Source organism: Microtus oregoni, unplaced genomic scaffold (assembly GCF_018167655.1).
Source record: "Microtus oregoni isolate MIOR12 unplaced genomic scaffold, Mior012 000050F_ref0000143, whole genome shotgun sequence".
In the NCBI taxonomy this organism is placed as follows: Eukaryota; Metazoa; Chordata; class Mammalia; order Rodentia; family Cricetidae; genus Microtus; species Microtus oregoni.
The window spans coordinates 344,490-370,259 of record NW_024543256.1 but is presented as its reverse complement, the minus strand read 5'-3'; the positions used below and the strand labels follow the sequence as shown (position 1 = coordinate 370,259).

The window sequence follows — 25,770 nt, the reverse complement described above, 5'->3', positions numbered from 1 at the left end:
GGGAAAGAATGTAGGAGATCTCTAGATTTGGCCTAATCGCCTGAACTAGTAAGCCTAGAGGAGGCAGGGTGGGCAAGAGGAACAGAGAAGTTTGGGGATAGTCAGGATCAGGAAAGAAGTAGACTGTGGCAAACAAGAACAGTGTCCCTATTGAAGGCTTTGATAGTGATCTGATAATCAAAGCCAGAACTGTTAAGTGACAGGGAAGGACAGACATACCTCTGATAGAGTGGTAGCTTACTCACTGTCTCTGTCTCTCTGCCTCTGTCTCTGTCTCTCTCTGTCTCTGTCTCTCTCTCTCTCTCTCTCTGTGTGTGTGTGTGTGTGTGTGTGTGTGTGTGTGTGTGTGTGATGTGTCTTCTTATTTATGCTCAGTCTTAAGAACACATTCTGTTCTCTTAGGGTCTTAAGGTGCTCCATAAGACCTTGAGTACAGAGAACTTCCTCTCAAGTAGGGGTGTAAGGCGCTCTGTAGCTTCATTTCCCAAACTGGCTGGAAGCCGCCTTCTCTGCTGCTTCCAGGTGACCATGTTGAATCTGGAATCTGGGAACTTTGAACAGAGTTGCCCCAGGGTCCAGGTGCAGCCACCACTCCAAGGCCCACCCACATACTCAGTCTCCAAGCTCTCAGCCTCCCAGCCAGGTGGCAGGGACACTACCCCAGAAGATACCCTACCTTGTTCTCTCCTCGTCTGCTCTGACCAGTTTCCTGGTTTCTCCTCAAGGCCCCTTTAGCATAATCAGGGAGCTGATGTCTGTAGAAGTTCCTGGGTCTAGTATTCATCTGTGGGACTTCTCTAGACACAGCTCTCTTCCCCCCTCTGGTGGCCATCCTGTGTTCTCCAATGCCCAGAGAGTTTGGCTAAGACTCGTCGCAAATCCCTTGTGCTTGCCCCAGAGCCAGGACCTGATGTCTGGTCTCCCAGTAACATTATTGCTGAACTCCCTCTTAGCCACTTTTTTTGTGGGGTGGGGAATTAGAGACAGAGATTCTTCTCTGTGTAACAGTCTTAGCTGTCCTGGAACTAGCTCTTGTAGACCCAGGCTGGTCTCAAACTCATTGAGATCCGCTTGCTTCTGCCTCCCGAGTGCTGAGATTAAAGGCGTGCGCCGCCACTGCCACCCAGCACTCCTTCTCAGCCATTTTAAGTCACAGAGGAGCTATCCTTGTTCCCTGGATCCCTCAGTTATCACCTAAACTGAGATACATTCTTCTTGTCCTGAGCTTCAACCCTGACCACCCCTGCCCCGTGGTATCCTCTGAGGCTAGGTCCTGGTTATATCTTTCTTAACACTTGTCTGTGTTTCATATATCCTGAGGTGAAAACTTGCAAAAATATTATTGTATAGCTGGCCCTGGGGCTCACTTTGCTGCCAGCCCAGCCTAGGTCTCTTGTGCTGACTCTAGTTCTCACACCATTCCCAACGAATACAAGGATATACAGTTGACAGTGACCCGTGGCCATTCTTTAGATGTGGGGAGTATTTGTTTTAGAACCTTTGCTTTGTGACCTTGTATGCAAAGTTTCTCCTTCCTTGTCCTACCCAAAGCTCCAGAGCAGTTCCCACAGATACATGCTTTCAGGCTAATGGGCAGAATCGAGGTAGTCTAACATGAGGCGGATACCAGCAGACAGGGCTGGGAAGATAGAGGGCCCTTTCACAATCTTTTCTTCAGGATCCACTCACAAGAATCCCCCATCTTCAAAGACCAAGAAATACAAACATCACATAAAATGTGTTTGGGTCAAAGGCTTCAGTGACCTCCCAATGTCAAGACCATCAATAGGCAGACAACCTGTTTCATTCTATGCTTGCTTCACCCATATGACCCTTGAGAACCATCCCCTCCCCTACATCTGGCCTCTATCACTGGAAGCTACTCTCAGTGACTTCACATGCACAGGAAGATGTTTCTAGGATGTCTTTCCAGTCAGAACGTATGCTCTAAGCTCTCCATTCCCACAGTTACATGCCTAGTTGACATCTCCATGGATGTGCCCTTAATCTCATTCAGACACAATTAAGCCTTTGACTGACAATTGCTCACCATGTCCCCAAACCAATATCCACCCAATTCAGCTGTTTCCAGTTCTTCAGTTCCCCTCATCTGGGCCTTCAATCACTTGGTCCTACAGACACTCAGGAGAAGTGGAGTGTGAGCCTTGTCCAGAGGCCAGGCAGGCCCACGGAGCTCCCATAGGTCAAGGACAAGAGGCCTTGGCAAGGGCATCAAAAGCACTGAGGAAGGTCCCATGGGCCTGAAGGACTCCAAGTCTCTGTTTTCCAGGCTGCTCTATCTATAAATAGGGTGGGAAGAGGTGTGACATCTTGCAAAGTCAGAAGAAAGTGACTCCCACCACGCATGTTTGTGTCCCAAGCCTATAGTGTGGAAGTCCAGGGTGGAAAAAGCCACCCTGTCACCTATAGGAAAACCTTGAACCTTGGAAATATTTATTAGAGCAGTTCCCAGAAAAGGGGCAGCTACCTCAGGTCGCACAGGATCCTCGATGCCCACGACAGCTATGCAGGTAAGCTCACCCACCACCTCATTCTCATTGTCCCAGTCAGGCTCCTGGATTGCAGAGAAGTCCCTGTAGGCAATGCAGATGGTGCGGAGGCCATCACAAGCCATAGGCTCAATGATCTTCTTCACCATGTCATCCCGGTCCCGAGGACGGAATCCTCGGAGTTCACCATTGCTGTTTAAGATGTTGGTACACCTGGCAGGGGAGGGGTGGTAGGGTGAGGTGGGAATGGGGAGTGAACAAGAGGAAATAGTGCTAGTCATACTGGATTATGATGGGACTTTAACCAGTGATATTCTAAAGAACAGAGGATGCAGATGTGCACAAACAGGGGGAAGGTAATGTGACCACAGGTAAGAAATAGGAGTGATGCCTTCTAAGCATCAAAATTAGGGAGAGGCAAGCAAAGATCCTCCCTTCCCACTCTCAGAGAGAACATAGCTGGCCCACACCTCAACTTTTGATTTCTGGCCACTAGAAATGTGAAGTAATAAATTTATGTTGGTGTGTGTGTGTAAATCAAAAGTCAAAACTAGGGTATTGTTCCTCAGTCACTGTCCACCTGTTGTTATTTGTTTTGTGTTAGAGACAGGCTCGTTGACTGACCTACACTTGCCGAGTGGGGTAGGCTAACTGGTCAGAGAGCCCTAAGGATCAACCATCTCTGCTCTGCCCTCCCAGGGTTGGAATTATAAGGATTACCACACCCAGCTTTTTACATGGCTTCTGAGGATCACACTCAGGTCCTTGTGCTTTTGAGGCAAGAACTTTACCAATTCATTTATCTCATCAGTCTAAGTCTTTGTTATCTTAAGCCATCATAGGGCCATTTGTTACAGCAACCTATGAACACTCACACCCTGGTTGGCTAAGATAGCCAGGTGAGGGGTGGAAGCCTGAAGCTTATGATAGCTCCCTACAGACTCTATAGGACAAGGGTGTGGAATGTAGGTGGAACCCAAAAGTAATGGACAGTCCTCTGAGAGAGTGGAGCCACAACATGTGGCAGTAGCTGCCTCAGCCCCAGTTCTGACAGTCTGGGAGCTTCAAAGGGGACAGGTCTAGGGAAGGCAGCTACAGCAAAGTTATGTTTAAACTTAATGGAGCCTTATTTGGAAGGTGCCATGAGACTGGCAAAGCTGGTTATCAAGGTTGGGGGGGGGGTGACAGAGAGAAACTAACAAAAGCCACCATAGACTGACATCTTCATAGGGTCATGGATTCATTCATGTAATTCTCAACACTCCCAGGAGGTTCGTATTTCCAGAATCCCCATATTATATGAGGAAGCTGAGCTGGCAGGACAGAGTAGTAACTTCTTTATGTCCCAGTCAGCAAAGGGCAGAGTGGCTGGTGGGCAGCCTCAGTACCCATCAAAGGAGCAGCACAGAAAGAGAACCAGGGCCTTCAAATGTAGCATTTCATCTTACCCCAGTAGGGAGTGCTTCAGGTGAAAGGTGGCCTTCACTATGGGCTGCAAAGGCTGACTGGGCTGTTTGGGGACAGTATTCTGAGTAAGGCAACCAAGTAGAGATGTATTTATTTGGTGGTCAGATCTGCTGAGAGCACGGGGCAGACTGAACAGACTGAGCCTGGGGGCAGAGAACCCTGGTGTCCTATTGGAGATTCTGTATTCAAGGCCTTGAGAGTAGATGACAAAAGCCCTGTGCTTGAGGCAGAGGGATTCAGGAAAAGAGAAAGGCCAAGAGCAAGGGGAAGTATGCAGGATGAGAAGGAGTAGGAGAAGCAGAGATGCTTCCTTCTTCTTCATTGAGATACAAGTCACAAACCATACAATTCACCCATTTAATGTATACAACTCAACAATTTTTAGTATATCTTCAGACACACACAAACATAACCACAGTCAGCTTTTGAATATTTTTATCATCTCTGAAAGAAACCCCACTACAGATATAGTAGCACATGCCTGTTTTTCCTGAACTCGAGAAGCTAAGGCAGAAAGACCGCAAGTTCCAAGCTAGCCTGGGTTATAGAGTGGAGACTCTGTCTCAGAAAACAAACCAAATGGGACAGGTGAGATGGCCTAAAGGGTCAAGGTGCTTGATTTCTGCCTGATGACCTGAGTTCAATCTTGGGGACCCACATGGTAGAGGGAGAGAACAGTCTCCTATAGGTTGTCTTGTGACTTCCACTTGTGTGTACATATGCATGTGTGTGACACACATGAAGTCACACAAACAATAAATAATATAGTAGGCACAAGAGAGATGGCTCAGCAGTTAAGAACACTGGCTACTCTTACAGAGGATAGGGGTTTGATTCCCAGCACCTACTTAATTACCTGTAACTCCAGTTCTGGGGGGTCTGATTCCCCTTCTGGTTTCCACAGGCACTGCATGCATGTGGCGCACAGCCATACATATAGGAAAAACCTCACATATATTGAAAAAAATAGGGGCTGGAAAGGTGGCTCAGTTGTTAAGAGTAGTAGCTGTTTGTTCAGAGGACCCTGGATTGATTTCCAGCACTCACATGGTAGCTCATAACTATTGTAACCCCAGTTCCAGAGGATCCAATGCCCCCACTGGTCTCCATGGGCATAAAACATGCTTGGTACATAGGCATACATGTAGGCAAACCATCCATACACATAAATCATCAATAATTTAAAAATAAATAAATGGAATAAAAACTAAAGATAATGAAGTAAGCCAAAAGCAACCCACATAAACATCAACAGCAAAAACAGACAAATTGCATTTCATCATGATTTGAAAATATCTGTGCATCTACAGACACTGTAAGGAGAGTAAAAAGAGCAAATTATATGTTTGATGAGGATTTAGCAGTCAGTATATAGCAAGGATTTTTAAAAACACAAAAGAGAGACAACTCTCTAGTGTATGCTTCCAAATGTTCCTAACTCTTATTACAAGTCAATCCTAAGTTTTCCTTCACAGGATCTGGCATGGTGACAGCAATGATTCTAGTTCTAGGTACCAGTTTTCTAAATATCCCTCGGTACAGTCAAGGTGACAATCAGTGAATTACCAAGCATATGCCAAGAAATAAAACAGCTGGGTCACATGGTAGTGCTATGTTTAACTTCCTGAGAAACCATATAAAATATAAAAATACTTTCCAAAATGATACTATTAGTATGTGGTGTGTGTGTGTGTGTGTGTGTAGTATATGCACATGTGTCTGTGGGTGTGTGCATGTGTGAGACGAAGGTCACCTTGGATGTCTTCTTCAATAATTACTCTCCACCTTATTTCTTTGGATAGGGTTGGTTTTTCACTGAACCTGGAGCTCATCTACTTGGCTAGAATGGCTGGCCAATGAAATCCAGTTATCTGTGTGTCTCTCTCCCTACCACCATTGCCCCTTCTCTTCTCTCCAAGGACCAAGTTACATACCCACCTTTTTTCTTCGTGTTTTTTGTTTGTTTGTTTGTTTGTTTGTTTGTTTTGGAGACAGGGTTTCTCTGTGTAACAGCCTTACATGTCCTGACACTCTCTCTGTAGACCAGGCTGGCTTTGGAACTCACAGAGATCCACCTGCCTCTGCCTCCTAAGTGCTGGGAGTAAAGGTGTGTGCCACCACCTGGCTGGAATACTGATCTTTTTGCTTGGTGTGGCAAGCTCTTTAAACAACTGAGTTACCTCCCCCGGCATGGTAATAATACTATTTTATGTTGCCACCAGCAACATAGAAATATTCTAATATCTCCTCATCCTTACTAGTATTTAAGAACTGTAAATTGTAAGCAGAGTTTAACAGGTAGCTCTGTTGGGAACTCAGAGGACTAGAATGCTGATAGGGATGCAAACAGTAAAGCCTGTGCTTGCAAGCTTGCAGATGAGAACAAGGATTGATAACTGGACTGGAAACCATTTGTATTATGCTATGGAAAAGATCTTGTCTACACTTTCGTCCATGCCCTCACACTCAGCGTGAGGTTAAATGTAAAGGAGGGTAGATTAATTAATCTGGCAGATGAAATTTCAAGCATCCCAGCATTCAGTCTGTGGTTGTTTTTTTTTAAGCCTAATTTAATGTAATCAGAGTAAGAAGGAAGAGAGGCCTGGTGAGATGGTTCATCAGGTAAAGGCATTTGCCTTCAGGCATGATGACTTCCTTTGATCTCCAGGACCCACATTGTCTTCTGGTCTCCACATATTGCGTGTGTGCATAAACACACACACACACACAAATGTAATTTTAAACGTTTTTTTTTTAATAATTTTTTTTATTAAGAAAAGAAGAAAAAAAACATAAACAAAAAACATGTTTCCACCTCCTCCCAGCCTCCCATTTCCCTCCCCCTCCTCCCACCCTTCTCCCCCTCCTCCCACCCTTCTACCCCTCCCCCACTCCTCTCCCCCTCCCTCTCCAGTCCACAGAGCAGTCCAGGTTCCCTGCCCTGTGGTAAGTCCTAGGTCCTCCCCCCTCCGTCCATATCTAGGAAGGTGAACATCCAAACTGGCTAGGCTTCCACAAAGCCAGCACATTAAGTAGGATCAAAACCCCGTGCCATTGTCCTTGGCGTCTCATCAGCCCTCATTGTTCGCCATGTTCAGAGAGTCCGGTTTTATCCCATGCTTTTTCGGTCACAGTCCAGCTGGCCTTGGTGAGCTCCCAGTAGATCAGCTCCACTGTCTCAGTGGGTGGGTGCACGCCTCGTGGTCCCGACTTCTTTGCTCATGTTCTCCCTCCTTCTGCTCCTCATTGGGACCTTGGGAGCTCAGTCCAGTGCTCCAGTGTGGGTCTCTGTCTCTGTCTCCATCCATCACCAGATGAAGGTTCTATGATGATATGCAAGATATTCGTCAGTATTGCTCTAGGATAGGGTCATTTCAGGTTCCCAATCCTCAGCTACCCAAGGAACTAACTGGGAACCTCATGTTGGGCACTTGGGAGCCCCTCTAGGGTCAAATCTCTTGCTCACCCTAAAGTGGTTCCCTTAACTAAGAATTGTGGTTCCGTGCTCCCCTATCCACCTTTCCTTTATCCCAATTCTCCTGATTCCCCAAGTCCCCCCTCCTTCCCTTCTACCTTTTCTCTCCCCATCTTCCCTTACCCCCATCCCACCCCACCCCCAAGATCCTAATTTTCTCCCCGGCAATTGGGTCTACTTCCCTTAGCCAAGAGGATAACTATATGTTTTTCCTTGGGTTCACCTTCTTACTTAGCTTCTTTAGGTTCACCTATTGTAGACTCCGTAGCCCTAATTTATGGCTAGAAACCAATTATGAGCGAGTACATCCCATGTTCATCTTTTTGGGTCTGGGACACCTCACTCAGGATAGTGTTTTCTATTTCCATCCATTTGCCTGCAAAATTCGAGAAGTCATTGTTTTTTACCGCAGCGTAGTACTCTAGCGTGTATATATTCCATACTTTCTTCATCCATTCTTCCATTGAAGGGCATCTAGGTTGTTTCCAGGTTCTGGCTATTACAAATAATACTGCTATGAACATAGTTGAACAAATGCTTTTGTCATATGATAGAGCATCAGAGAAGATGTGCTATAATGTTCAAGGCAAGAGGGCATTGCTGAAGTGGTAGTGCTACCTCAAAAGGGCAACCATTACCCTGATACTATAGGAACGATATCTGGACAGAATCTCAGAAATGAGCAAGACCATAGCCACCACAGTTCAGGGATGCATAAATACTAATTGCTTTTAAAGACTTTCTAGGCAGAGTCTTTTGAGGGGACAGCTCTAGGATGTCCTGCTTGTCCTACTCATTCACCCAGGAAGAAACCCAGAAGTCACTGCAGCCGAGGTTCAAGTGGGTCCAGATGTAGCTCAAACTAGTGGAAGGCCTTGGCATCTCCCATGTGGTGATTCTGCAGAGGTTCAGAATGCAAGAGTTGCAGAGTTGTGGATGTTTTCACCTAGATTTTAAAGGAAAGTCTGGGGAGCCAGGAGATAGATGTGTGGTTGTGTCAGGATCCCTCTAGGCAGTGCACACAGCTGTGAGTGTGAGGCTGAAGCTACCGGAGATTCTCACACTATGTAACTCCTGCTGAAGAAAACTGTAGGAAATAGGAAATCCAGGGGGGGGGGGAGAGAGAGAGAGAGAGAGAGAGAGAGAGAGAGAGAACCAGAACCAGAGAGGTAGGGCTGCCTAAGGCCTTTGTAGGTCTTATCACATCACCACATGGCTCAGATGCTATTGGACATGGAGTCACAAGTTTTTCATTTTCTGTTTTGCTTTGGTTCAATCTGCACTCACTATGCTTCCTTCCATTCCTGACTTTTGGAATGGGAATATTGACTCTGTGCCATTGTATGTTAAAATAATTGTTGTTTGAATTTTTAGGGACTCAATACTAAGTGCGAATGAGACTTTGAACTTAGACTTTTGGAACAGTTAAGACATGGAGGAATCTTAGGAGTGGACAGTTTGAGGGGCAGGGATGATCAAATGGTTGATCTCCACTTTCATGCTGTTGGGAGGTGGTACAACCTTTAACATGGGGGCATTTTAGGAAAACTTTAGGTCATTGGGGGATCTTCATTACTCTTGAAGAGATTTGTAGTACTATGGTCTCTTCCTCTTCCTTGTTCTTTTCCTAGCCTTTTGCTTCACCATATACTCCTTGCCATGGGCGTTCATCCTGTCACAGCTCCATAGGCAGTGGGGACAACTGACCATGGACTGAACTTTTAAAATTATAATTCTAAATAAATCTTCTGTGAGTTGATTTCTCTCCTTTTTTGGTGGTGGTTGGAGGAGAGGGCCTCCCTATGTTGCTCATGTTGGCCTCAAACTCCTAGATTCAAGATATCTTCCTGACTCATCATCTGATGCAGCTAGAACAAGTATTCTGACACAGTGCATACCCCAAAGGGTTGACAATGTGTGTGTGTGTTCAAACTAGTACCCGTGCTTGAATGACAAGAGCCCAAATGTAGAGAGAATCTGGGTGTCTGACAATAGACGAATGGCTGAACCAAATGTGGTGTCATCCATACAATGGAAGGTTGCTCAGCCTTCAAATGGGAGTGGAGTTCTGATAAAGGAACTTTGAGGACATTATGAACTATGATAGAAGCTAGACACAAAAGGTACAAAGTACAGAATTCCACTTTTATGAAGTCTCTGGGATAGGTGAAACCACAAGGACAGACCAGAAGTTTTCAGAGGTAGAGAGGGGGCAGGAAAATCTCCTTAGTGGGGCCTCGTGTTTCTTTTGGGGGTAATGGAGCTCTTTTGGAGTTCCATAGTGGTGATAATGATGTAGGATTCCCATCTGTATGCTGTGAATGTGTTTTATTGCCATTGGTTAATAAAAAAGCTGCCTTCAGCCAATGGCTTAACAGAGTAAAGCCAGGTGAGAAATTCAAACAGGGTTATAGAAAGTAGGTGGAGTCAAGGAGATGCCATGTAGTCACCGAAGGACACAGATGCCAGAACTTTACCAGTAGGCCTCAACCTTGTTGTAAAATATAAAATAGAAACAGGTTAATTTAAGATGTAAGAGATAGCTAGAAATATACTTAAGCTATTGGCCAAACAGTATTGCAATTAATATAGTCTCTCTGTGATTATTTCAGGTCTGGGTGTCTGGGAACAAATGAACAGCCTCCGCCTACAGGTGATGACTGCAAACATTAGGAGTATACTTAATGCTACTGAACTGTATACTTTAAAGTGGCTAACATGGTCAATATTGTGTTAGCTCTATTTATCATAAGAATAAAACAAGAAATTTTGTGCCCTTTTAGCTTTCAGCCACCCAGCCTCTGTCTCCTTCCTGTTACCCACTTACTTTTTGAGCAGGATCTCTGAGGCTCCCTTGCTGAAGAGGCGGAAGCCACCATCAGGCATGCGGATAACCGTGCTCATGGACTTGTGGACTGAGTTGAAGGTGTATACTTTGTAAAGCTTATCTTCTGGAATCTGCTCCCGTACAGGTTGAAGGTCTCGTTTCAGGTCCAGGACGAAGCCCAACAGAGCACACTCTGTTTTGTTGCCCACTTGGCATGGGAGAGCGCCTTCCTTCTCTGGAGGCTGTAGGAAAGGACAGTCAGCTTGGCATCAGGGCCCAGAGCACCCTCTGTTCCATCCCCAAAGCAAAGGTTCCCATTTGGCTTTGATCATCATGTAGCTAGGAGGCAGAGGCGTGGAACAGAGTAAGGCCCTTGTTGACTACACAGGCCATGACTTGACTGCAAAGTGGCCCTTTATAGGTAGGTTTTCCATCATTTAGCATGCTTTGAAAGGACTTCTAGAACAACCTATCTCACTCAATATCAAGAGCACTCTGTAATGCCAAGGACAGGAGGACAGGGACAAAGGCAACCAGCACCCTAAAGGTTCCTCTTGAAAGTCTGTAATTTTTCTTGTTTTGTTGAGATGGGGTCTGTCACTAACCTGGAGCCCCTGATATCTGCCTGTCTCTGCCTCCCCAGTGCTGGAAGTACAAGCAGACTTCTGCCTAGTTTTTTTTTAAATAGGTTCTGGTAAGTAAATTCAAGTCTTCATGCTTGTAAGGCAAGCAATTTAATGACTGGTATATCTCCTTAACCTTGTTTTTTTACATTTCTGTTGCAGAATATTCTTTTTGTACACTATAAAGATGTGTGACTCTGATTGATTTAATAAGAAAACTAAATGGCCAATAGTTAGGCAGGATTTCTAGGCAGAGAGGATACTGGGAAGAAGAAGGTAGAGATGCCAGGGATGCAGAACAAGCAGGATGTGCACTACAGAGAAGGGGTAATAAAGCCATTAGTCAGAAAGTAAATTAATAGAAATGGGTTAATTTAAGTTGTAAGAGATAGTTAGAAACAGGCTTAATCTATCAGCTGAGCTTTCATAATTAATAATGAATCTTCATGCCATTATTGGGGAGCCAATGGTCCTGATGAAAAAGTCCACCTGTTCTCCCCTGTTCTGTGTTTCTTTTTATAGTATGATGGGGCAAACCATTTTGGGCAAACTTCATGTACACTAGGCAAATTCTTTACCAATACCACTTAGTTACTTTCTCAGCACCCCAAGATTTATAAGTAAGCCCAGTGAGTCTCTTCAAGAAGCTCATGCACCAGTCCTGCCCCCTTCTCTCATCTGCCCTCCTAGCCTTGCTTACTAGTATTTTGGTGGTATAGGCACTGTTGATGGAGATGGCATGAACCAGAAGGTCAAGGATCTTGGGGGTCAGGGCGCTGGGAGCTGGAATCTCTTTGTAGTGGGTGTCTCCTAGGTAGGACTGGACCACGGTCATGCGGTTGGTGGTAAGTGTGCCTGTCTTGTCAGAACAGATGGCTGTGGCATTGCCCATGGTCTCACAGGCATCCAGGTGGTGTACCAGGTTGTTGTCCTTCATCATTTTCTGTAAAGAGCAAAGATGGAGTGTGTGTGGGGGGGGTACTTAGTTGTTTACTTATAAGGATAAAGGCAATGCGAGTGATACTAACAGTCCATTTGGTGACCTTGGTCATCTCTGGGATGGGTGGCAATCAAACAGAGAGTAAGATGCAAGGGCTGTCATCAGATGGGGAACAGTGAGCTTCCAAGAAGCTACTCTCTGTATGAATGACTTGGACGCTTTCTGCCAGAGCTCCCTCGTCAATTGGCTCCTATATCTGTGCTCCTCCACACTCCCCTGGTTCTTCTTTACTCTCCAACTGCTTCTCAGTGGCCCAAAGCCTTTTCTGAGGCTCTGCCTCTCTGTCTCTGTCTCTACAAGCAGCACTAGTTCTTTTTTGTCTTGGATCCTCTGAATCTCCCTGTGAGGTCTCTCTCGACATCAGCTTCTTTTCTAGCTCCCTTCACTGTGTCCAAGGGATGGGTGGTCACAGTGGGACTGTCTGTTAGGATGTATTATCAAAGTTCATCTCAGCCAGTATCCTTTCTTCCTTTAGCATCCCTAGCCTTCTTTAGTCCCCACTACACCTAAGGTGCTTTGATGACATCCCACTCTAGTTTTGGGGTCTGTTGTGATGGAATTAGTTGTAAGTAGTAGTATTATTACCTTGACAGAGTAAGCCAAGGAGATAGTGACAGCAAGAGGCAGGCCCTCAGGGACAGCCACAACCAGCACAGTGACTCCGATAATGAAGAACTTCACAAAGTACTGCACATAGACAGGTGTGCACTCTGCCAGCCACACCCGGCCATCCACGACGAAGGTCTCAATCACAAATTAGAGGACCAGGATGATGACAGTGATGGCAGACATCACCAACCCTGTCCAGCCATGATGGAGAGGGGCCACAAGAGGTGAGAGGAGAGAAGGAAGAAAAGTTCAGGGCAAGGTAGCCATGGCTGGCCTGAGCCCAGTCAGGGCCGTTGTAAGGGCTTGATGGATTTGGGGTACCTTTTGGGATAAACAGCTTGAAGGATGACTCCATGGAATGAGAGGTCCTAGGGTAGCCTTTGCTCTAGTTCCCCAGGACAGTGTGGGGTAAAGAACAGAAAGCTAAGGGTATGAAAGGTACATCTGTGAGGTACTAGCCACCCTCATATTTTGGGGCTCTGGCCAGCAGGCTCTCGGTGAAGTTGGCTACCTGTTGACTATGATGTGGCCAGAAACCTTGAATCAGGGGATTTGCTAGGTAATACATGAGTGTGTGACTTAGGCCTTATTGGGGTGGAGGGTGCTAAGCCAGACCTTGGCAGTCATGGTTGGCTCTGGCCTGCACCTCTGGCCCACCAGTATATGACATTCTTCTGGAATACTATCCATTTCTCTGTACGCGAGCTTTCCTAGAGCCAGGACAATATACTGTCCTTTGCACTCACAGCATCTGGAAGTCATATTCCTTCCAGGAGCCCAGTGTCCCCCAGGCTCCTGGCATGCCATCTCTGGCTTGAACATACCTGCTTTCCCAATCTGCACAGCGAGTTTTGTGAGCTTTCCTTGCAGAACTGACTTCTCCTTCTTGGGTACGTTGGCTTTCTTCTTTTCTCGCTCCTCCATTTCCCCACCCTCAGCACTCTTCAGGGGCTGCATTTCCATGGCAACAGCCCCATCCTGCTTCTTAGCTGTACATAGAGGAAACCCTTGGCTGAAGTTAGGGCCTATCAAGGGTAAAGGGGCTATAGAGGGTTATCACAAGGAAAGACATGTCTCATCATATGGGATTCAATGGAGCACTTTTAACTTCAAGTTTTGCAAAGGGAATCTGTAGGCTTCTGTTGCATCCTAAGCCCAGGCCCTCCTGAGGTAGGCAGGCAGTTGCAGCATTGTCCTAGGTGGGACAGAGAGATGGTTCTTTTATGGGAAGGGTGGACAGACACTAGCATAAGGAACTTGTGACAGACAAGGTGGTCAGTCCAGTAATGTCCCAAAGCTCAATACCTGAAAGAAGTCCTGTGGTTGGTCCAAGGAATGTTCTGGAACCAAAATCTGACTCATTTGCCCACAGATATCCAAGCCACTTCTACTTTCCCCTCAAGATCACTAAGGGGCCCTAGTGTATGCTCCTTTTAGCCTAGACAACCCTGCCCAGCTCGCCTCCTCTGTGGGCAAACCTGTTCTGTTCCTCCTGATATTTCCCTACCTCCCTCTTAGATCACGTGGCTCCATTTCACCTTGATAGGCCCCTTAGTTTTTATTCTTGCTGCCTTTGTGGTGGTGACATGGATTCCTCATCTCTCTCTCTTTGTCAAGTTTTACACAGTCCTTGGGCTCGAAACTCTCCAGCTACATTGCCAAAAATAACCATGTCCACTCCACCTGCCTCCTCCACTCTTCCTAAGGAAGGGGCTGCCTGACCTAGCAGTTGTAGGGGTGTCCCCCATTTTGTTTTTGTTTTTGTCTTCTTCCTTCCTTCCCTCCTTTCTTCCTTCCTTCCTTCCTTTCTTTGCTCCTTCCCTTCCTTCCTTCCTTCCTTCCTTTCTTTATTTTAGTTTTTCTAGACAGAGTTTCTCTGTGTAGCAGTTCTGGCTGTCCTGGAACTAGCTCTGTAGAGCAGAAATCTGCCTGCCTCTGTCTCCCGAGTGTTGGGATTAAAGGTGTGCGCCACCACCACCCAGCTAAAGGTGACCATGGCTATCATAGCACAACTCTACACTTTTTTGTTTTATTTTTCTTTTTTTGAGACAAGGTTTCTCTGTAGCTTTGGAGCCTGTCTTGGAACTCACTTTGTAGACCAGGCTGGCTTTAAACTCACAGAGATCTACCTGTCTCAGCCTCTCAAGTGCTGGATTTTAGGTGTGCACTGCCACCACACGGCTTCAGTTTGTCTTCCTCTTATTCTGCATCCCTTCACCTCACCTGGCAGTTCGAGACTACTTACCATAGCTCTTTCCTCCTAGCAGCCTTCAGGACATGCCAGACCCTGCCTAGCTGGGTCACTCTAGCCTTGAGTCCCTACCTTCTGTTATCCCACCAAGCAAGGGCCAGAGCCAGATGCCTCCTAGTCCACAAAGCCCTAGCAATCTCGCTTATCTTCCAGGCTTTGGCTAACTCCTCTTACCTGGGAAACTCAGAGGACTGTCACCTAGGGATTTTGACAAGTTACCCTCTCTATGTCTTGGTTTCCTTATCTGGCCAAAGTGGTCTCAGGTGTCTATGGGGAATTCTCATACATGGACAAGTTCAAGCCATGCTGGTGGCCTTGGCACTGACCAGTCGTTTTCCAGGTGGCTCATCTAGGCTTCATGGAAGCAGTGTCTGGTAGAAACTGGAGCATCCTCCAAGAGTATCCCCTTCACTGCCAAGCCAGGATGGGACTTTGGGGCCCACTCACCTGTCTTTAGGTGCTGCTTCTTCCTTGGCAGTAGGTGGTCCCTCCCTATTCCCCCTTCTCTCCCTCCTCCCCACAAGCTCCTCAGCAGCCCTGAGCCATGCACGCACGTTACCTCTGGTTTGGCTACTGTCCATCGCCCCATCCTGCTGCTTGCCTACAATGGAAGAGGAATGACAGACACGGAGAGACTTGAGAACACCCATGTGGTCATGACATACACAGAAGCACAGGAGAGCAGGAAGAACTTGGGCACATATAGCAGTTTGCAGCTCCATGGGGTAGAGGAGGGAAAGGAAAGGCCTGATTGCTGCAAGCCATGACCTTACCTATGGATGGGCTTTCTTGATGATCTATTCTTTCTAGGAGCAATCTGTCAGTACCTCCCAGAACATGTTAACTGCATATACTCTGGGCTTCCTGGGCCAAGCTCCTACCCAGTGTTTCCCACTGGGCCTTGACCTCCGCTCCACAGTGAGTCTCTAAAGCCAGTCCTGGGCAGTTTCTGGGTCAGGTGAAGTAGCTGTTGACAGTTTCTGGAAGGCCCGCTGCCTTAAGGTATGTACTTCCCTTAGATATCTGATCTTTCAGACCCAACAGGAGGTAACTCCCAAGCCCTGAACCAACCCAACCCCTGTACTCTTCTCTGAGGCCACTACTAGATGTGTGTCCTTTAAAGGGACAGGGTTCTGTCTGTTTTAGGGCCCTGGTGGGCACATCCAAACTGTAGGTCCAGAGCCACTGTGAAAAGGAGGTCTAAGTGGTGTGAAAAGGAGGTCAGCACTAGGGAGAAGGTGCAAATACTAGACTCCAGGTGGCTCTGTCTGAAGCCTTAGGTTGGGTACAGCCCATAGTGCCAGTCACTCTTTCTGAGGGTTGCACAGCCCAGGTGGCAGTTTGATGTGGGAGTGTCATATACCAATCTGTTGATTTCATTGGTTAAGCAATAAAGAAACTGCTTGGCCCTCATAGGTTAAAACATAGGTGGGAGGAGCAAACAGAACAGAATGCTGGGAGGAAGAGGAAGTGAGCTCAGACTTGACAGCTCTGCTCTCTGGGGCACACGCGATGAAGCTCCGACCCAGGATGAACGTAGGCTAGAATCTTCCCGGTAAGTGCATCTAGTGGTGCTATGCAGATGATTAGAAATGGGCTAAATTAATATGTGAGAATTAGCCTAGAAGAGATTAGATAGAAATGGGCCAAGCAGTGTTTAAAAGAATACAGTGTCCATGTAATTATTTCAGGGTATAAGCTAGCCAGGTGGCCGGGGTGCTGGGGATGCAGCCCCGCTGCTCGTATTACTACAGCAGTTAGAGGAGTTTATCTGGGAGCCACATCTTCACTGGTCCCCATTTAGGGAGGAATCTTCCAGCACAGGATCATTTTCTACCCAGTAGCTCATGTCACTGGGGAATCAAAAGACAGAGTATCGGGTAGCTTCTAGGCAATGGAACCACAATCTGGGGTCCCAAGAATGAGAGAGACATCTTCAACCATAAGCAGATCATATATTGGACCCTCTTTGCCCAGGGCCCCTGTGTGGGTTAGGGGTAGTTTAGAGGTGAAAGAGACTTCTTTTATTTGTGTGTGTGTGTGTGTGTGTGTGTGTGTGTGTGTGTGTGTGTTCATGCATGTGTGAGTGCATGCGTGGGCCTATGTCTCTTTTATTTGTGTGTGTGTCTGTGACAATGGAGGCCAGGAAAGGACATTTGGGGCCTCTGGAGCTGGAGTTGCAGGGGGTTGTGAACTTCCCAATACTGGTGCTAGGAAGCAAAGTGAACATGACTAGAAGAGGTAGCCTGGAGTAAAGCAGAGCACAGGAGGCGAGGGAGGGACTCAGGAAGAAAAGGGCATATAGGAGTCATGAGAAAAGATAGCAATAGAATGTAAGGGTGGCAGGTTGACAAGGAACAGCTTCAGAGCATGCCCAGTGGGTTGACAGAACCACAAGAGTAAGATGAGGGCACTGGCCAAGATAGATGCTATTCCTCAGAGCCCCTCAGGGTACTTCTCCAGGAAGCTGGCCCACTCCAGTTCCCTAAGTCTCACAGCCAAGCAGTGTTGGTGAAGTGCATGCAGCTTGTCTTGGAGGGTCTGGATGAAGAAGATCAAGTTCAATGAGGTGGGAGTGGCCTAGGCCCAAGCTGTGAAGACTATCTAAGAGATAGAACAGGAGGCTAGGAGCTTGGAAAGGAGCCACCAGGGACACCAGGAAAGTGCAGGTGATAGCAGCTCAAGGGAGAGACCATTGGCTTCAAGGGGAGGGAGTGGATTTCCTAAAGGGATTTATGTGGAAGGCGTGTCCTGTCAACCTAACAGAACCAAGAAGACACTAGGTAAGGTCATCATGCCTGGGGACTCAAACTAACCTATCATTTGTCTTTGTATTCCTGGAGCACACATTAAAGTTGTGGGATAACACTGGGAGGGGCTCAGTGGAGATTGGGGACTTGGTGCAGGTGGCAGAAGACCTGGCCTGTCAACATCAGGGAGGTGCCCATACAGGGAGGCACAGGACCAGGCTGCCAGGGAATAAGGATAATAGAAGCTTCTCAGTGATTGTAGCCCTGACAGTCATTTCTCCAGGCTCCCAGGGACAGGGGACCTCAAGAAGTAGCCTAAGGCCAGGACTATTAACTTGTCCTTCCTCATGCTGGTCTGTCCCTGTATAGACTGTGGCTCCAGGTCCTCTAAGACGGGCGGGCATGCATCTGGAAGTATCTGCTCCATAGTCACCTGGGGCTGTGGAAAAGAACCAAGGGCAGACTGCTCACCAGAGCTAGGGTGTGTGCCTGAGTCACAGAGGAGCAGGGTCTGACAAGGGGAAGCTCTGTAACTCCATGGTTTTGAGTGCCATGGCTGGAAGGGGTGGTATAGTAGCTTTCGGCCAGGGATCTCGGGGTCATAAGGAAGCTGGACTCTCCAAAATCTTCTGTTTCTATCCATTGCTATCCTCAGAGACAGGGCTACCACTTTCTAAAGAGCCTACCTTGCCCACCCCATCCGGCATCCCCTGGCCCTGGCTGTTATTTTGAGACCTATCCCTATCTGCTCAGAAGACTTCCACTTTAGATTTTGTGAGCACCCCCGAATCTTCCCTATGGAAGTTGAGTACTTTGAGGGTGAGCTTGAAGATCCCAGCAGTACCTTTCAAAGTTGAGATAAGAGGTTACATTTCTGTGAGCACACTTTACCCCAGGGACAGATGTACCAAAGCCATCATAGATTAGCCGTCTAAGGAAAGTTGCCCCCTACACAAGGATTATTGACCTGCTGACTCTTAGAAAAAATACCAGAAGGATCTTCAAGAAGAATTAGAAGAAGGTGGTGGCTTCCCACCCATCTCCCTGGAGCCAGGATTGGCCAGCAGGCAGATGAAGAAGCAAGGACATTAACATAGAAGGAAGCTGTCTCATCATCTCTGGACATTGGAATCATGGCTGCCTTACCTTTCTTGTCTTTCTTCTCCTCCTCCTCTCCACCAGCTCCAAGCAATGTAAAGATGATGCCTGTCTGGGAGTTCACGCCAACAGCTGTTACCACCATTCTTCCAGAACCTTCCATGACATGAGTGCCTGGCACAGAAACATAGAGGAACTAAGACAACCTGGTAGGACACGCTCAGCACCCATATGCTGGCTCTTAGGGTTTCCCTGAAGCAGGTACTTCTCTTGCAGAAGTCACTGCAGCTGTTGACCCCTTCATCTAGACTGCAGCCTGTTTATAGGCTTGCTGTAGTGGGAATGAGCCAAAGTACCACAGACTGGCGGGTCTTTGTCAGAAGCACAGTCTGAGCCATTACGGGGCCCACCAGGGGACCTCTGGTTTTTCTGTTCGGTTTCATATTACATTTCCCATTAAGATAAAAGTGTGCTGAATTTGAACCTTCTAGAAAAGGAACAAAACATACATGGGGTCATCTTCAGAGTCTATATGTAGATGGAGCACACTATTGACCCCAGAAAGCCCTCCCCTTGGGATGTCCCATTCATGATATCAAAGGTCCTCTTGAACAGTGGAGTATCATTTCTTTGTCCTGTGGCTGGAGCCACACCACCAGGCCTCCAGTGACCTGCTCTGGCATGGCAGTGGGTAGCATTCTCAGAAGGGCTATTCAGGGAGTTCTTAGTTAAGGCAAGTCCACCAGGATGGCTTGCCTGGGGATGCTAGGGCCAGGTTTTCAAGCAACCTTACCTGGGCTGTCTGAGAAGGTAACCCTTACCTGAGAGCAGCATAGGGTCTTTGTCTGCTGACTTGCGCACATGGTCTGACTCGCCCGTCAGGGAGCTCTCATCGATCTTGAGGTCATTGCCTTGGATTAGCACACCGTCGGCAGGCAGAAGGTCTCCTATAAGCCAGCCCAGGCCAGAACTGAAGGCTATGGATCCATGGGTCCTCCCTACCCTTTCCTCTTCCTGCCTTTCCTAGGGGAGGTCCTATCATCTGGGAGAGGTCTGGGGGTCTCTCTTCTTTCTGCCTCCTCTTTTGTGTGTGTGTGTATGGGGGGGATCATCCACATCTAACCATGTTGTCCAGCTCTCAAATAACAGGGACAACACTTGTATCCTATAGTAGTAGAAGAATACCTCTCCAGAGGCTGAGGCCAGCTTGCTTCCTATGGGTACTGTTGTACCTCAAATTTCTTTTCTGCCCCTAATCACACCCCGCATGCTCCAATCCCAGGCCCCTGTAGGGGGAAACACACAGACTACTGGGGAGACAGTCTAAGCTGGGGAGGTTCCTTTGGCTCACCCTTCTCAGAAATGGCATTCAGGCTTTCTTGGCAGGGTAGAAGAAGATGGGTACACTTACCGTATTTGACCTGGGCAATGTCCCCCACCACCAGTGCTGCCACAGGGACCATTTCGGATGACAGTAAACTTCTGCTCTTGCTCAATACGGCTCTGAAGACCTCGGAACTGCTTTTCCTTACTCCAGTCATTAAAGGCCGTGACCAGCACCACACATATGACAGAGAGTAGGATGGCAGCCCCTTCGATCCAGCCAGCCTCAGCCTCTCCCTCGTCCTCTGCCCCACCAGATACATTCCCACAGGCTGTGACCAAGGATGGAGGAGAACATGAAGGAGATGTAAAGTCATGGAAACCAAGCGCTGGGACCCCCCTTTCTAGCCCAGAGCCTCGCCCCTTACCTTCACTTTCCTCTCCAGGTGGTGCATAGAAGGAGAGGCCCAGGGAGACGATGGCAGCCACCTCCAGGATGATGAGAGTCACATCCTGCAGGGCTTCCCATACCAACTGCAGGAAGGTCTTGGGCTGCTTGGGAGGGATGAAGTTCTGCCCATAGATCTGCCTGTGTTTCTCTAAGTCATTGGTGTTGTCTGCCAGACCTACACAGTGTGCCGGGAAAATGACAGAAGTACAGAAGAAGATGGCACAGGCTAGCCCTTGGTACCATAAGCATCTCTGACTAAGCTGCTGCAGCAGCAGCAAGAGTGCCCCTTGTGGCTCTCTAGCTAAAGCCTGCCTCTCTGGAACTCCAGAGTGGATGCTTAGAGAATGCAGAGTGGTACAGGCCAAGTGCTACAAGCCTTTCTGCAGGCACAGGACTAAGCATAGGGGACCAAGCACAGCCCTCATAGTGAGTACCCAGCCTGAGGAAGAGATGGTAACCCAGGAAAAGGGGCTATGTATATCCTGATGCACTTATAAGACAGCAAGTCTAGGGAAGGAGGTCTTAGGCCTGTAGATGTCTCAATTGCTGAAACACTAGCCTACACTCTGCACCATTCATGTCTGCTGTCATTTCTGTGTCAAAGTTATCTTTGAGGGATGCTTGCAGGGAAGCGCTAACACCCAACAAAGGAAAGGACAGCAAGGACCCAGGAGGATGCTATGTGGCCAAGGGTAGCTGAGATAGGAGCAGAACAGAGCACCCAGGGGCTCCTTGGGTTGAGGGTGAGTAGAGAGGTGAATCAATATCTAAGTGGCTTCAGTGGATTTGTGGGGAGGTTACCAATGAAGGGGATCCAGGTAATATTAGCCCAGTTTCACCCAAGTGCCAAAGAATTGGCCAGGGCCCTCTCTAGAGGGATCGGACAAAGTTATCTGTCTCCTAACACTTAAACTCCATGTCTTCTTGAGAGTGCTGGTCACTAGGCCCCACACATGCTTGAAAGATGGGACTGTGTTTGAGACTCTGGCACCTTGAAAGTGAGGCAGCCTTTGGACCTTGGCCACCCTACCCTATGGCCTACCTTTTCCAAAGACATGCAGGGCTACCCAGCCTGATCTGCAAAGGGGGCAAGGCACAGGGGAACCAGGGACATGGATGTATCCAGGAGCATAGCTGTTGAGGAAGATAGAACAATGTCTTCTGGACATGGATGGAGGCCTACTTTCTAGAAGTTTCCCAGGGAAAGCTCAGAGAGAATGAGTGTGAGAGCAAGTTCTTAGTTCCAGAGATCTACATAAGGTCTTATGAAAGGGAGGCTTGGAAGTCCTTCAAGGTGGAAGTATGGGGCTTGCAGGAAGAAACGAAGGCAGAGGTTTATGGCTTCTCATAACTAGCTGTTGCTATGGGGAACTGATCCTCTAGGTCGTGCAGGGAGCCTGTTCTGCAGTGGGGGAGGAAGGACTCCATTTACCAGCTCCAGAGGCGGCTGGAGTTTGAAAGGACCAGCACCAGGAAAGGACAACAGAGTTCCACAGGGCCAAGATACCATGACACAGAGTTGAGGAGAGGATGACCCAAGGTCTGGTGCCCACAGTGCCCGGGAAATGCCCAGGCACGTGGCTCCCAAATACCCAACACCTTCTTGGAATTGGCGATGGGGATGGCCGAGACTAAGGGGACTGTCACTGACTCATGCAGAGAACAGGAGAGGAAAGGAGAGGAAAGGGGAGGAAAGGGAAGCTCCTCTCAGGCCTAACATGAGACACTTCGATCACTGTAGGGTCCAAGGGCAGAGAAGTCCTTAACTCATGGCTCCAGGACCGTGGAGGTAACCTCCATGTAGATCTCAGACAAGTGAGAAATTGTCACAGCCTTACCCTTAGCTGGCAATCTTCTCTGCAGGCTGATCCAGCCCCTCCTTAGGTTCACCCAGGCCTCCAGTGCTACACCCCAAAGGGACCAGCTCTACACTGACACCTAGTGGTGGTAGGTTGAAGTTCCCACCAGAGTCATTGACATAGCTTCTACCACCTGCTGAAGGAGCTGAGTGGTGATCAAAAGAGCCATCTGGTCCATGGAGCATGCACAGCAGGCGGAGTTTAGGAAAGCAATAAGACTCAGCCCCAGATCGCTCATCAATAAGGAAGTGCTGACAATGGGCCTTCTCAGAGGAGCAGGGAGGAGCTTAAATGAAGGACTGACAAGAGCAAAAGTTGCAAGCAGCACAGCCTTGGCACGTCCATAGCATCCAGCCACAGTGTCCTTCCCACCCAGAAGGGCTGCAGCTGTCCCTGCCTTTCTCTCCCTGCCCTCATTGAGCCTGGGCTGGGCTGGCATCTCAGATTTCTACTAGGGCCAAAGACCTCTTTCTGAAGTCCCACAGCTTTCCTAGTAAGGTGTTAGGAAGAAAGGCTGGGCCTCCTCAGCTTTCTCCCTACCCCCACCCCAGCTTTCCCAGTAGGGTATCTGGGAGACCTCAGTCTTTTCCCCAGATTGAGCCTTTTTGCCTTCAACTGCAGGAGCTATGAAAGACTCAACATTACAAGGGATGCACCAGAACTCTAAGCTCTAGACACTTGGGGTCTACACTGCCCTTGGCCTGGAGCCCCCAGAGAGGGGAAGTGATCCATTTTAGCTTCTAGAAAGCCTGAGACCCATGGCACCATGTGACTCTGCTTCCTGATTGTCCTGCTTCACATGTCCAGACTGTTCCCAAAGCCAATGAGGCCCTTAGTCCCTTTCCCACAGAAATTCGCTCCTTCCCCTCCTCTGCCTTGTCCTTGGATTGCCCTTGCTATTGCAGCAATTCCCCTCCCCTCCTCTGCCCAAGACTAGCACTTGCCTTCAGATTGAGCCTTGGCCTTTCTGTAGGGTTGGGGGTCCCAACAGCTGTCACAACTGCCATGGTACCATTGCTTATTGGTGTGGTAGAGAAGGCAGCTCTGGTCCTTCTGGTTTCAAACATGTGCCCACCTAGCAGGCCCAAGACATGGGGAAAGAGGCTGGGCGGTTGGCATGGACACAGATGGGCTGTTTGCCCAGAGCAGAGGCCAGATGCCATCAGAATTGGATTAGGACCACACTGTGTCAGCTCTCAGCTCATCTGCCCCCTTCTTCTTTTGACTGTCGGTGGAGAGCAGATAAGACAGGGGCAGGGTGCAGAGCCCCCTAACTAGCCTACCAGGAGGTTCCTGACCAGCAGGCAGACTCTTTTTCAGGATGGGTTCTAGAATCCTTCTGAATCTCTGCAGAGGTAATAACTGCCAAAGTCCCCTCCACCAACATGCCACATACCTACCTGGCCCGCTTTTCCTCTGTCAAACCCTTTCTGGGCCCCCAGAGGATTGGCATGGGGCCGGAAGTACAGTTAAGTCTGCCCCTTCCATTAAGAAGGCCTGCTGAGGAGCCTGCCTGCTCCAGGCTTGCTGCTTGCTGCGCTGAGGAAATGGGGGAGTGAGAATCACCTGCTCCTGGCCCCAGACAGCTGGGCCCTAGGAGCTAGGGGGAAGGGCTGGTCCCTGGGCTGCCATGGGGACATAGGGTCTCAGAGGCCTGTCAGGGACTGAGCCACCCACCTGGGCACCTGCTCCTCTACATGCCCACCACATTTATAGGCATCAGACAAGCCTTGGAGCTCTGTGGCAGAATAGGGCAGGTTCCCAGGGGCCTTGACATTTTAAATATTTAACAAGGCCTGACAGGCAGAGGGAAGAGCTGCCAGCCAAAGCCCATCTGCTTCCTTTGATCTGGGAGAGGCCAGAGCCCTTGTAGCTAAATGACCCTCTACCCCAGCCTTCTTAGAGGCCCCCAGTCCTCAGGGGGGTGGGTGGGCAAGGAGGAGGACGGAAAGAGAGCCTTTGGCATGAAGCCCAGCCATCTGTCCTGGCAGAACAGTGCTTCAGGCTGGAGTATGTGTGTGTGGTGGGCAGGCTGAATAGATTATTCATGGATGGAGCAGCTCTGCAACTCTACAGTTAAGGAAGATCCAGATGGCCCCGGGAGGCCACCTTGCCTGGAGTTCTTAACCTGGCCCTTGGGCATGCCTTCTTCCATTTCTAATACTTCCTTGGGCCCATGCACCACTTCCTATGGATACATGATGCTTTCTTCAATCCACCTAGGGCAAGGCTAGAGTAAGAGCATCTGGTGTGTATCTTAGAGGCTCCGAATGGGGGCAAGGGCAGAACAAGGAGGCTTGAGGTGATGAGCATGAGTGTTGCAACCAAAGGACTGATTTAGAAACAAGAATGGGCAAGGCCTGGTAATGGGAGGGACAGAGGAGCCAGGGAGCCGGAAGAACCCAGGTGGTGGCTAGGACTTGCAGGACTGGGTAGGCCAAAATGCCACTACTGAGATGGGTGACTGATAAAATCAATTAGCAGTGTCTGGGAAGCAGGCCTGGCATCAGGTTGGGAAAGCTCCCACAATCCTGCCAGGCCAGTGTCAGATGAACCAAAAAGGGTTCCAACTCTTGAAATCTGGGGCTAGATTTGGCTCTTTGGTGACCCTAGTCTCACAGCAGACCAGGGAGTTGAAAACCTAAGAGGACAGTCACAGAGTACCCGCTCTAGATACTCTAGAGGACTCTCACCATGTTTCTTCTCTGGAAGCCCACCGGTGTGGTCCTGGCAGTGCCTCAGACTTGCACCTCACTGGGACAGCCTGCGGCTGCTGTCACTATGTATGTGTGTGTTCATCTATGCTCATATGTGCTTATGACCAAAGGTCAGTTTCATGTGTCTTCTCGGTTGCTCTCCCCCTAACAGAGGCCATGGCTTCCTCCTTCTTCGGTAGGAGACAGTCGACACTGCTGTTTCTTTAAAAGAATCCAGGGTTTCCATTTGAACCCTCCACCTTTCGCGGTTCTCATCTGCCCTTCCTTCTCTTTTTTCTTGTGGGGTGGGAGGAGGCTCAACTCACACCCTCAGAATTTAGTACCCCTGCACAAGGCACCTTCCAGTCAAGACAAAGTGACTGAGCAGAAGGCAACAGTCAGTGGCTGGCTTTCCTCCAAGGTTAACTTGAGCCATTTAAGGTAGTCAGAGCAGCACAGCGCTCCAACTGTCTTCCAGGCGTACGGCAGACCCCGAGTTCCTAGGATAGCCCTTTCCCTCCCCAAACCCGATGAACTTACCCTCAGTAGGCGAGGTCTTCAGCCTCCTGCACAGCCCACTGACATCTCCGTAGGCTTCCTGAATCTTCTGCAGTGCCTCGACACCTCGGAGTTCCATGAGGTTGCGTAGTTCTGCTAGTGTGCACCCAAAGCCACCCACATGGGGCATTTCCCGCTGCTGCTGGGGTTTGGGGTGGAACTCGATGGAACTGTTTGCCATGTCCCCCATCCTGTCTGGCAGGCCTTCTCACAGGTGCAGCTTTGACTCAGTCGCAGTTAGGGACAGTTGGCCACCTAAGATCCCAGTGCTGA

General features: G+C 48.6%; 1 pseudogene; it reads right to left on the bottom strand.

Annotated features, from left to right (window-relative positions):
* Nucleotides 1-25,757, bottom strand: part of LOC121437154 — a 51,611-nt pseudogene extending 25,854 nt beyond the window's left edge.
* Between the last annotated feature and the right edge of the window lie 13 nt (nucleotides 25,758-25,770).